Below are 10,259 nucleotides of genomic sequence, written 5' to 3'. Positions count from 1 at the left end.
CAGTGGACAAGAGTGAACAAACTCCAGGAGACAGTGAAAGACAGGGAAGCCTGGTGTGCTACAGTTCACTTGCAAAGAGTCGGACATGACTCAGAGACTGAACAGCAACAACAACAAAGTCTGACACAGTGAATACTTTTGATTAACCACCATCCAGATCCAGAAATTGACCACTGTGAGCAGGTACCCAGAAGTCACCTCGTGGGTCTTCCCAAAAGTCACCATGAAGTTGCATTAGAACACCAAGGATTAGTCTTTGTCTGCTTTAAAACTCTGTAGCGCAATCATAAGGGTTGTGGTCTTTTTGCCTGATGTCCTCTCTTGAAATGATGACATAAATTCATGATGCTGCACATTGTGACAATTCACTCTCCCTCGATGGATGTAAAGTGTGAAATTTCTAGGTCATAGGATACGCAAATACACTTCGTTTTAATAGATACTGCCAAACAGTTTTACACAGTGTTCATACCAATTTCCTCCAGTTCCACATCATTATTTACATTTGAAATTGTCTGTTTTTTTCATTTTAGCCATTCCGCCTGGGGTACAGTAATGTCTCATTGTGGTTTTAATCTGCGTTTCCCTGATGACTAATAAGATTGAGCAGGGTTTTATGTGTTTATTCACCATTTGGATGTGTTTATTTTTTGTAAAATGCCTGTTCAAGTCTTTTGCCCATTAAATAAAATGGGTGGCCTGTCTTTTTTTCTCTTCTTGGCTTTGGGAATTCTTTATGTATTCCTGGCACAATTCCTTCGTTGATTATATAAAATGCAAATATTGTTTTCCACTCTTGACTGCCTTTCACTTTCTTAATAATTTTTTCTTTGAGAAGTCCTTATTTGTAATGTAATCAGTATTTCCTTTATGATTTGTACATTTTGTAAACCATTTAGGAAATCTTTGCCTAATTCACACTTGAAACTCTTCTACTATAATTTCTGCTAGAGTGTTTTTGATCCAGCTACTTCCCTGGTGGCTCAGACGGTAGAGTATCTGCCTGCAATGCAGGAGACCCAGGTTTGATCCCTGGGTAGGGAAGATCCCTTGGAGAATGAAATGGCAACCCACTCCAGTATTCTTTCCCGGGAAATCCCATGGACAGAGGAGCCTGGCAGGCTACAGTCCATGGGGTTGCAAAGGGTCATACACGACTGAGCGACTGACACTCCACTCCGATGGGAAAAATGGATTTGCTAGCAGTTGAGTTGTGGAAAGTTGGGGTAATGGGTTTCTGAGGGTGGATGGGGGAGAGATGTGAGCACCTTTGGATGTATTAAGTTTGAGATGAGTATTATTCATCCAAGTGAAACAGCTGTATTGAGTTCTGGATGAGGAAGAGCCAGAAAAACAGATAAGGTGAGAGAATCCAGCAATGGTGGAAGGGAAGCTAGGAGGGTGGTGTCCTGGAGGGCTAATGAAGAAGTGGGCGGGGGAGAAGGGCATGGCCGGCTGAGTTTCGCTTATGAGGGTGAAGAGTGAGCCTTGGGTTTAGCAACATGGAGCTCATTGGTGACACTGACGAGAACAGTTTTGGAAGAGGGTGGGGATGAAAGTGTGTTTGGCGAGGGTTCGTAAGAGGAATGGCCTGGATCAAGCAGAGGGCCACCACTGGCAGCCCCTAGAGGCTGCTGGGGAACCCAGGCCAGGTTTCAGTAATCCAGAAGCAAGTGAGGTCCCTGGGAGTCACAAGTCAGGACTGCAGACAGAGCGGCGAACCAGGGAATCCTGCCAGACCCCAGAGTTGTTTTCTTGAGCCAGCTGGGTGAGGTGCATGCCTGATGCTTAGCTGCTTAAAGTCCAAGAACTGCTCTTGGGCAGACTAGTGGGGGCAGGCAAAAGGGAGACAGCTGTGTGGAGGTCCTAGACCATACTCAGCTCTTGGCAAGGAACATGATGCTTTTTATGACTTGGTCTTTGTTTGATGTTCCCATCTCATTTTTCTTCTTCCTTCATTTCCTCCCTCTTTCAGTTCCTTGAATGCTGAACTTCCAGCTTGGGGTTTCCTATTGCTTTAATGGCTTTGCACTTCTGGGCTTTCATTTACTCTCCTCCACTCTCTCCCACTATCTCTGCTTGATTTTTACACAGCCTGGGCTTCCCTGGTGGCTTGGATGGTAAAGAATCTGCTTGTAATGCAGGAGACCTGGGTTTGATCCATAGGTTGGGAAGATCCCCTGTAGAAGGAAATGGCAACCCACTCCAGTATTCTTGCCTAGAGAATCCCATGGACAGAGGAGTCTGGTGGGCTACAGTCCATGGGGTCACAAAGGGTGACTGAGCGACTAACACTTTAGACTCAGCTCAGGTGCCACCGCTTCCAGGAAGTCCTCCATGATCACTTAACATCCAGCATCTCTCTGCTTTATAGCACTCTGCTCATTAGCTTCAAATGATCTCGTTCTCTGTGTGTCTGCTACACTGGATATCTACCTCTTCATGGGCAATGACTCCTGCTCTCTCTGTTTCTGTCCCTGGTGCACAATGGTGACACAGAGCAGGTCCTCACGTGGTTTTGGCTGGGAATTGTAGAGGCACTTGCATTCAAGGTAGGATGTGAATTGGCAGGTGGGCATGGAGTGGGCAGTAACTCGGTAATGCCATGATGGAATGTGTGGGATAGCCTGAGCGGGGGCCTGGCTGAGGGCTTGAACTGGAAAAGCTGGGCATGATGACAGCTCGGTGGGTGCCGGCCACTTGAGAGGAGGCAGCAGGTGTGTGCATGGGTCTCTCTGTGTGTGCATGCACACATGCATGTGGCAGTAGAGGAGAGCAATTATGAACATCAAATCAAGCTAATTTACATGGATAAGCGCAGGCAGTGAGGCTTGGCTCGCAGGTCTGATTTATTTAGGGCAGGAGGGAATCAGCAGGGGCTCCTCTCAGGTGAGTGAGTGGCAGGCTGGCCATTCTTATAAATAATCCTGCTGTCAGTCCCAGTTAAAGCCTGGGTATTCCATTTAGTGCCGCAGGAGGAAGCTTCAGAGTGATTTCAGAAGCATTTTCTGACCTCTTGCCTTTTTCTCTTTCTGGAACACTGGAGAACTAATCTTTTCTAAATAAGCTTGATTGCTTTAAATTTCTAATTATCAAGAGGAAATACATTCAGTATAGAACATTTGAAAAATACAGAATGATATAAAGATAAAAATTAAATAACCCCAATTCTACCATTCAGATGACCATAAAGAACATGTTAAAGAATTCCTTTCGGTCTTTTTTTTTTTCTATGCAAAAATACATTTTTAAAAAACAGAACTCCATACTTATTACATTTCCAGTCTGTGTTCTGATATTTAAATTTTAAGATTATATTTTGAGACTTCTCCAATGCCATTGATCTTGAATGGTTGTAATCATCTACTTTGTGCACACACTATACACACTATAGCTTTTTTAAAAACCAGTGTCTAGTGGTCTTGAGGATTATTTTCAATTTTTGGTTCTTATAATACTGCCATAAAAAAACACTGTTTGTAAGTCTTTGCCTATATCTCTGATTATTTAGGACACATTCCTAGAAGTAAGATTCCTGCTATTAATGCATACTGTCAAGTTCTTTCCAGAACATTTGTGTGTGTGTTTTGTTTTATTTTGTGTTTTAATCAATTTATACTCCCTATCAGCACTAGTTGAGCATGATAAATTTATGGCACTAGATATTACTATTAAAAACATTTCATGGCCATTTGTATTTTTATGGAGAAATCTAAATCCTTTGCCTAGTTTTAACTGATGTGTTTTTATTTTTAAATATGAATGCTCTATATAATATAGAAAGGATTGCTTAATTATTAATATATCCTTATTTTATTTCAATGTGTCATTTACCTGTTTGTTTATAACAGGGATTTTGACATGCACAAGCTTTAGTTTTGTGCATAGAATGTTTTCTCAATCCTATTTATGCTTAAACAGTCTTTTCTACCCAAAGATAAATTAAATTTTTACTTCCATTTTCTATTTACTTATTTTCACTATGATTTATGAGTTACACAATCCATCCGTCTGGAATTAATTTCGATGATAAATTAAAAAAATAAATAATTAACCAAATGCTAATGCTAACCTTTGCTGACAGATTAGTGATGTCATCTAATATTTAAAATAATTCATATATGTGTGTATATTTACTTACTCTTGAACTTTCTGTAAACAATGTGTTGATCCTTATATCAGTTCCATGCCATTTGATCCCTCTTTTAATACTTGCCACTGGGAGTTCCTCTTTTTCTGATGTTCTTGGGAAATTATTGCATGTTTATTTTTCCAGATGACCACTGGAATCACTTAGTTAAGCTTAAAAGAATAAATCCTCTTGCAATTTTAATTATAGTCATGCTAAGTTTATAAATTAACACGTGAAGAACGGAATATCTTTTACAATATTCAGTTTTCCCATTCATTGATCTTCTGTCCCTATTCAAGTTTTATTCCAATAGAGTATTGCTTTGATTACATGGGATTAAGGTGGCCTTCCTGGCACCAAGGGAACATGGAAGCAATGCACAGAGGTGAAAGAGAGGAGAGAGACGCTGGATGCAGCTTGTCACCATCCACCCTCACCTTTGACCCCATTCCCTCCACTGGGGGTCCCACATGGGGCCCCTTTATTGAGGCACACTGCCCAGAGGCCCAGGGTTGCTCACACAGGATACCTGAAGCAGGTCACCTCCATTTCTAGATCTTTTCATGCTGTTCAGGTCTTACTCCCACTGTCTTAATTTCTGATTATTTATCTGACATTGGATTTACAGTTTTGCATAGCTCTGGGCAGATGGGTGATGAGAAGATACTTGATTTGTTTTGATGCAGGAGGACAGTATTGTACATTTAAGGCTACACACCTTGAAGCTGGCAAAATGCAGCATCCAATTGCCAAATACGGTGCCCAAGTACGATTTCCTGGCTCTTGGTACCCCTAATAAGTCACTCAACCAAGAGTTCAGCTTATACCCAGCCCACTGCTCATCATCTAAACTTTTGGACTGTCTTCTTCGTTTCTCTGCCTTTCAACCTCCAGACAGACCCAGAGTTGTCCTCTAAGCACGTTGTGTGTATTACTGTATGTTGCTAAGAAAAGCTGTCCAGTGAGCCAGAAGCTCTGAGCCTATGTTATCTTTGGCCCCCATTTTCCATCAGCCACACCTTTAGCTCCCTGACTACTCTCTCTCTCTTTAAATAAAAAGGTCAGTTTTGCTGGAGCCCAGGGCTTGTATTGGAATGGAGGCACAATGAGTTGGATGAGAGAGCCGTTCTGATACTGGAGATGGTCCAGGGAGCCTCTAGGTGTTCAAAACTGTCCTGGAACTCCAGCTTGATAAGACTTGAACTTAGATTAGACTTGAATAAACAAATTGTTATGCTATGGACAGGGCCTTCCTGTAGCTCGGATGGTAAAGAATCTGCCTGCAACGCAGGAGAGGTGGGTTTGATCCCCAGGTCAGGAAGATCCCCTGGAGAAGGGAATGGCAACCCATTCCAGTATTCTTGCCTGGAGAATCCCACGGACAGAGGAGCCTGGTGGGCTACAGTCTATAGGGCCGCAAAGAGTTGGACATGACTGAGTGACTAACACTATGCTCTGGACAGCCTCACCATCCTGCTCTAGGGCTCAGAGCGATTTCCAGGACTTGAAAGCTGCAACCTTGTCCCACTACCAGCTCCATCCTCCAGTCTGCCTCACCCTGGACCTCTGCTCCTTACCCTCAGCCTAGGTCACCTGGAGACGGTGCTGGGCCTTTACTCTCTTCATGGGTTCCTGGTCTTGGTAAGAAGGCAGAGTTGGAGGAGGAGGAAAAGAACCGAAAGAAGTACTCCAACTCAACCGCCCGAGAGATCTCATCACTCTTCTGATACCAAAGGAAGCTTCCCCAAAGGCTTTGTCCCTTTGAGAAGCAGAAGGAAAGAACTTTTATAGGTAAAGGGAGGGACAGGGAGAAGAGAGGAAGGAGTTCACTACTGTGTACAATGGCCCCTCAGTGTCCCCGGAGGAATTGGCTGGGGCGGGGGGTGCTCCATGGATACCAAAATCCATGGATACTCAAGTCCCAAAGTCGGTCCTCCAGTATCTGCAGATTCAACCAACCTTGGAGTGTAAACAGTGATACGTGATCTGCTGCTGGTTGAACCCGTGGATGCGGAAGCACCCTTGGACAGGGAAGCGCTAGCGGCTGTGGAATCTAGGATGGACAATATATTTATTGAAAAAAAAAATTGGTGTGTAAGTGGACCTGTGAAGTTCAAACCTGTGTTGTGCAAGAATAAATTTTATTTCCTTTCTTATAATTTAACCCTCTGGTTTTGGTGTGAATTTCTTTTGTGGAGAGAGAGACTTTATTCATACCTTCTGTCCACCCATCTCAACTCTTAGGTGTTCCTGGCTTATGGTTGACAACCTTCCTCTGCTCCTCAGACATCCCCTTTCCTCTTGCTCTTCTCTTGCCTCCTGTCCCCACACTTGAAGTTCACCCCTCCCCCTCTCCTCTTTCTCGGAGGAGTTGGGCTCCATGTCAAAGTCATACAGAATTGTCTAATTATAACAGATTAATCCATTAGGATTTATTCCTTTCTATTGACTGGCTGGAACTATCCATTTCACAGCTGTGGCTCCCACATCTAACCAGCTAGCAGGCAATTTAAATATAGAAAGCAATTTAACCTAGTTGGATACCAGGCATCTCGCTTAATGTAGTGCATAAATTTTGGAGCTCTTTGCTCTCAGCCCTCAAAAGGGCAGCCAACAGTTTCATGTCCTGGAAAGATTTGGCTTTTCAGGGAATTTACACCCTGAGAAGGGTTCCTGGGTATTGGATTAAAAATAAAGGAGCCTTCAAATGAGGTCAGGGGTTGTTTTCAGGTCAGTTCGGATTTCTCTTTCTTCCTCTTTTGGGGACAATCATCTTATGCTTAACTGAGCTTTCTGGGAGTCTGACATCAATATTGGAAGGTACTTTATTTTCTTCTCTCTTTAACTTGCACTTATTGCCGGTTTGAGTTAAGTGTTCTTTTTGTGTGGATAGTCGGGGTCACCCTGCTTGCTAAGAGCTTGCGGTCTGGTTGACACCATGTCTTAATCCTCATGATACACCCATCCCCTGGCCCAGCTTGTAGTAGCCTTTCATCAGAGGAGCATCTTGGATGGAAAAAGAGATGGGGAGGGTCATATGACCTGACAAACCCAACTGTAAAGCCCCAAACTGAAAGAAACAGTGATCAGAACATATGGAGTCCCACATGGACTCCACGGACACATGGATGTGTGAACACACAGCACCTGTCTTACAGGGAGGAGATGGTGAGCAGACAGAGATGTTTTGCGAGGAAAAGAGAGGATGGGGAGGCACATGGTCAAAGTCTTCAAGTGCTGAAAGAATTGCCAAGACAATGTGGGGTTGGATTTTTCCTTTTCTTTTCCATATGACCCCAGAGGGCAGAGATATTAGGCTAAAGGATGGAAGTTATGGGAATAAAGAGTTGGATTTAGTTTACTTATAGGAATAACTGCATTGATCAAAGCTTTGTTTTTTTTTTTTTTTTTAAGGAATCCTGAACTTAATACACTTCCCACACTTCTTTGTTCTTAAGCAGAGGCTGGAGAGCCATGGGAAGGAAGGTTGTAGTGGGTTTTAGAACCGGTCAGGACTAGAGACCTGGATGCTGTCTACCTGAGCCGTTCTGCTACCTGAGCCATTCTGTCTACCTGTTGCCATGGCTACCTTTGCATCTTTCTTCAGGAATCATGGACCTGAAATGCAGGCTATTTCCTACCCTCCTCCTGGCAGATGGGAAGAGAAGACCAGAGCTCTTGGAGGGCTGGGAGCTTTCTTAGTTTGTAGTCCTGAGCTGAGAGAGTAAGTGTAAGTCCCCTCAGGTTCCCCATTGGCCCCTCATGGCCGGATGGCAATGGTGATGGTACGCATGACCTGGGCATCGATTTCTTAGTGCTGTCATAGCCAAGTACTAAAACCTGATTGGCTTAACCCAACAGAAATTAGCCTCACAGTTTTGGAGGCTGGGGGTCTGAGAACGAGGTTTTGGTAGGGCCATGCTCCCTCTTAGAGGCCTTCCCTCTAAAGGCCCTGAGGAGGGACCCCTTCCAAGCTTCCATTCTCTCCCAGCTGCAGGTCATTTCTCAGCCTGTGGCAATATAACTCTGACCTTCCAGGGCATTTTCCCTGTGTGAGTGGCTTTGTCCAATTTTTTGCCTTTTTAAAGGACACCAGTAATATTGGATTACTCCAGTATGACTTCATCTTAATTCTATATGGAAAGACTTTATTCCACAATAAGATCACATTCTGAGATACTGGGAGTTTAGAACTTTAGCATGTGGATTTTGAGGGGATACTATTCAACTTTTAACAGGGTGAGAGGGGGTGAACTATGGAACAGTTTGATTGTAGGACCCAGGGGAGCTTTGGGTGTTTTTTAATGGGTGTGAAATAACTCCAGAGGGGACCAGTAAGAACTACTCTGTAAATCCATTATTTGCTCTAGATAAAGCCGCAAATGGCTGTTTCCTCTTTTTTGAACTTTAACAGTACTTAGAGGGCACATCACAGTTTAGCCCTTAATTATGTCCTCATTGTATTCTTTGGTTCATGTAAAGAAACTGTTATTGAGCACCTTCTATGTATATGAGGCATGTGATACCTCAATTAACTATTAATTGATATCTCAATTAACATACAATATCTCAATTATCTATGGCTCTGGGAAATAGAGCCATAGAGCCATTCATTTCATTTTACGGGTAAAGAAACAGATGCTCCAAATTCAGTGAACTGCGCTCTCATGACGTGCATTTTTCTGTTGTGTATTTTATCACAATACAAAGTTAAAATTCCTAAAGGCAAGAAACACCCTCCCACCACCCCACCAAAAAAGACATAGATGCTTGGAGGATGTTCCTTAACTTACTCAAGGCCATACAACTAACTAGTGGGCGACAAAACTGGAATTTGAACCCCTGCTTATTTGGCTCTGTGATAACACAGAACTTTCACATTCCTCTGTAAGCTCCTCAGATGAATAGACTTCTCTTATATCTTTGTTTTCAGTTTCTTTTTAAAATCTATTTATTTATTTTAGTTGCATGATAATTACTTTACCACATTGTGATGGGTTTTGCCGTACGTCCGTATGAGTTGGCCGTAGGCTGCTGTTGCTGCTGCTTAGTCGCTTCAGTCGTGTTCGACTCTGCGACCCCATAGACGGCAGGCAGACTTCTCTTATGTTCTTTTCACTCCCCAGATGGATTGGGATTCATTGCAGACATCCCCTTACAGTTCTTTGTGGTGAAATGCCAAGGTTTTGCTAGATGATCCCTAGGCCCTCTTTTATTTTTAACAGGTCATGATGAATGATCCTCTTTTTGACTGATGCATTGGCTGACTTTGAGTCAGGACTTCTGAGATTATTCACAGAGTTGGTATGTGATATGGGAATAGTACAGAAGTGGGAATTGGTCAGTGCTGGGCAGCCTGCCTTGTGGGTAACTGTGGGCAGCCCTGGTCCTCTGTTCTGAGATTGGAAGCTCTGTGTCTTCCTTTCTCCAGGGGGCATCATGTCCGGGCAAATTGATTTCCATTCACTCAACTCACAGAACTCATACTGATAAGCCAGAGTGCTGATTTATTAATATACAATGAGACACACTTGCATAGAGGACTGAATGGTTGTGGCAGCTGGACAGCACATGTGCTTCTCGCTCCTTGGTAAGCAATTCAAGCCTGAAAGTGAGTAAGCAAGGGAAGAGACCAACACGATAGAGGCCCTGGTGAGAGTTTACCATCAGGCTGTGGTAACCTGACCCCATCCTTTTCTCTAAGCTCTGCCTACCAAGCAACCCGTGTATTCAGGTCAGTGGGTCAGGATGCATTTGTTGAGGGTGCTCAAACTCTTGCTTTCACTCTCGACCCAGAGGGGATGCTCCCCAGTGGTATTCATTACAATCTGGCTTTCCATGTAGCAGATTTCATGCCGTGGAGAACATGGCGTGGAGGTCACCTTAGGCTGTCTGCCTCAGATGACAGATATTTATTAAGCCCTGATCATGAGCTGGGGGTGGGCTATGTGTTGCTGGGGGGCCAGAGGGACTGAGTCCTCTAGCAGTATATAAATAGAGGCTCATACAATATGGTGATTGACAAGGGAGCATAGGCACTGGATTTGATTGGAGCACATGGAGGGGCTGGGTCTTCAGGAAGCCCTGCCAGAAGAGGTGGAGGAATAGACCGGGAGTTTGGGATTGA

At 43.7% G+C, this 10,259-nt stretch overlaps 1 non-coding gene across 1 annotated transcript; it reads left to right on the top strand.

Moving 5' to 3' along the window:
* Window positions 1-972: 972 nt before the first annotated feature.
* On the top strand, window positions 973-1,044 carry TRNAC-GCA (transfer RNA cysteine (anticodon GCA)). The gene has a single exon. It is a non-coding gene; the product is annotated as a tRNA-Cys (tRNA).
* The last annotated feature ends 9,215 nt before the right edge of the window (window positions 1,045-10,259 follow it).

Source organism: Bos taurus, chromosome 8 (assembly GCF_002263795.3).
Source record: "Bos taurus isolate L1 Dominette 01449 registration number 42190680 breed Hereford chromosome 8, ARS-UCD2.0, whole genome shotgun sequence".
Lineage (NCBI taxonomy): Eukaryota > Metazoa > Chordata > Mammalia > Artiodactyla > Bovidae > Bos > Bos taurus.
Note: the sequence above shows the minus strand (reverse complement) of the source record. Positions and strands in the feature narration are given on the sequence as shown.